The sequence below is a fragment of the Arachis ipaensis genome, chromosome B6 (assembly GCF_059453495.1).
Source record: "Arachis ipaensis isolate K30076 ecotype BB chromosome B6, ASM5945349v1, whole genome shotgun sequence".
NCBI lineage: Eukaryota > Viridiplantae > Streptophyta > Magnoliopsida > Fabales > Fabaceae > Arachis > Arachis ipaensis.
Window position 1 is genome coordinate 110,687,552 of NC_142441.1, and position 3,015 is coordinate 110,690,566.

General features: G+C 40.2%; 1 non-coding gene across 1 annotated transcript; it reads right to left on the minus strand.

The window, feature by feature from the left end:
- Positions 1–2,266: 2,266 nt before the first annotated feature.
- Positions 2,267–2,374, minus strand: LOC148562298 (small nucleolar RNA R71). The gene has a single exon (XR_015887633.1). It is a non-coding gene; the product is annotated as a small nucleolar RNA R71 (small nucleolar RNA).
- Positions 2,375–3,015: the final 641 nt, after the last annotated feature.

The following is a 3,015-nucleotide window of genomic DNA, read 5'->3' on the forward strand; positions in this document are numbered from 1 at the left end:
AAAATACATCTTAGGGTTAAATCAAACACGGATTGAAGAGAAACAGTAATACTTTTATTAATCTATAAAACTTAGCAGGGCTCCTCCTCTCAATCTAGGAGGTTTAGAAACACATACTGATAGAAAATACAATGATGAACAAAAATATGGCATCCCCCCCTCTTATGATTATGTAAAATATCCTTTAAATACTAAACTAATAAGTAAGTGATAAACTACTATTTTATGGTTTATCTTGTGTTCAATTGAGTGGTTTCATCAAGTCTCTGCCCACTTATTCATACAATTTGCATGGTTTTACAATTCCTTCATAGTTCTATTATATGATTGAAAACTATCTTCCTAAGCCCTTTAATTTGTATATTTTAAATCCTTCTTTATACTATTCGATGTCATGATCTGTGTATTCAGTGTTTCAGGCCTTATAGGGCAGGAATGACTTAGAGGATGGAGAGGAAGCTTGCAAAAATGGAAGAAGCACAAGAAATAAAGGAGACAACCAGCGAGCATCGACGTGCACGCTTGGCTCACGCGTGCGCGTGACTTGAAGATCTGCACAGTGAGGTGCGTGCATACCTGATGCGTGCGCGTGGATTAGAGTTTTGCACGACGACGCGTACGCGTGACATGCGCGATCTGCAGAAATAACAAAAAATATTGGGGGCAATTTCGGGCCGAGTTTGGACCCAGTTCCCGGCCCAAAAACACAGACTAAAGCCAGGGAACATGCAGAGACTCAACACACATTCTCATTAGCATAGTTTTAGTTTTTAGATCTGAATCTAGAGAGAAAATTACTCTTCCTTTAGGTTTTCTTTACATTCACATGTTATTATTTTTATGCTTTTGTTTTGGATATTAAGAAGAGTCATCACCTCCGTTGAAGTTACTATTCTAGTTTGTTTTCTTATTCCCTTACTATTCCATATTCTATCATGTCTTCCTTTTATTCCCTTTTTAATTCTGTGCAAGTAATACCCATGTCAATGGAGTAGACTCCCAACTTGACATGGGGGTTGATTAAAAGGAGACATTTGAGTTGGAATGCTCAAGTAATTAGTAAAATTGGAAGTTGTTGGCTAATTCTCTATTTACTAACGCTAGACCTTCCCAAGGGAGAGGACTAGGATTTGCGAATAAGAGTAGCTCAATCACTTGACTTTCCTTTATTTAGTAAGGGTTAACTAAGTGAAAGTAACAACCTCTTTATACTACACTTAAGAGAATTCCAAAAAGGATGGAACTTTCAATTAATCATTCCCCCAGTCAAGGCTTTTTATTCTGAATATATAATTCTCTTTTAATTCATAATTGTTTATTTTCTGTCATTCAACTCTCAAATTTCTCGGAAAACTCCTGATTAATAAGATAGCACCCTTTTGTCAACTCGTTGGAAGACGACCTAGGACTCATACTCCCAGTATTTTTATTCTAATTTTGTGACAACCTTTCTAAATTGATGAGCGGATTTTTGCTGGTTAAGAACTATACTCGCAACGTATTTCTATATTGATTTCTTAATTGGCTGACTTCCGCCCTCCGTCAATTTTTGGCGCCATTGCCGGGGAGTTGCAATAGCGTGCTAGATTATTAGTTGGTGTAAATATTTTTAACTTTATTTATTTGCGTATTTTATTTTATTTTATTACCATGAGCTATATGTTTCTCTCATTGAATGACGCGTTCACTGCCTGATCCGAGCTTAGCCGCATTTGATCCTGAAATTGAAAGAACTCTTTCATGTATTAGGCGAGCTCGGCGTCGGTTAGCCTCTGAGGGTGGTGAAGTGATTGTTATCGATTCACCAGTCTCATCTGAGGGCGAATCTGAACCGCCATCTGAGGGAGAAATAATCTCTTCTACTACTGATTCAGTTGATTCACGTGTAGATAGTATGGCAGCACCCAGGAGGATTACTCTCCAGGAAGCTGCAGCCCCGAATTTTACACTGCAACCGTATCAAGTGCGTCATCCAAATCTGGCTGCAGATTTTAAACTGAAGACTGCACTAATCAACTTGATGCCCAAGTTTCATGGCTTACCTGCTCAGGAGCCTATCAAGCACCTCAGGGATTTTCAGGCAGCCTATTCTACTGTTAGGCATCATGGTGCAAATGAAACTTCTATTCTGTTAACCGCCTTCCCATTTTCTCTTGAGGAAAAGGCGAGGGAGTGGTACTACTCCTAACCTGAAGCAACTGTTACCAACTGGGATACGCTCAGGAGAGAATTCCTGGAAAAATACTTTCCAGCTGAAGTTACATATAAACTAAGGAAAGAGATCTCTTGCATTGTTCAAGGCGAATCAGAGACTCTTTATGAGTATTGGGAGCGCTTCAAGAATCTTCTGGACGCATGCCCCCATCACATGATTGACAAGTTGGTATTGATCAGCTACTTCACTCAAGGCATGAAGCCTCGGGATAAGACTACATTAGAAGGTGCAAGTAATGGTTCCCTGAAAAAGTACAAGACTGCAGATGAAGCATGGCAACTGATCAGCGACCTAGCTGAGTCTACCTGGAATCATAGGCACAGGAACAGCCACTCAAAGACTGTTACAGAGGTTTCCTCTAGTAATGAGACTACTGCTTTCACACAGGCTATATGTGAGATGACCAACCTACTAAAGTAGATGCAGCTGAATCAACAACAACCTCAGCCTCCCCCACCACAACAAAGTCAACAGTTGGTTTCTCAAAGAGTATGCAAAATATGTGCTGATTATAGTCATTACACTAATGAGTGTCTGCAGCTCCAACAAGAAGATAACACCTTGGCAGCTACTCACAATTTCTCTGACCGTCCGAATCAAGGGTACAATCAACAAGGCGGCAATTACAACCAAGGTGGAAACTACAACCAAGGTTGGCAAGACAACTCCAACCAGGGATGGAGAGACCATTCCAACCAGGGATGGAGGGATAATTCCAACCAAGGTTGGAGGGATAACTACAACAGAGGAGGCAGAGACAACAATGGAAATCAGAGGTGGAATAATAACAACAGACAGCA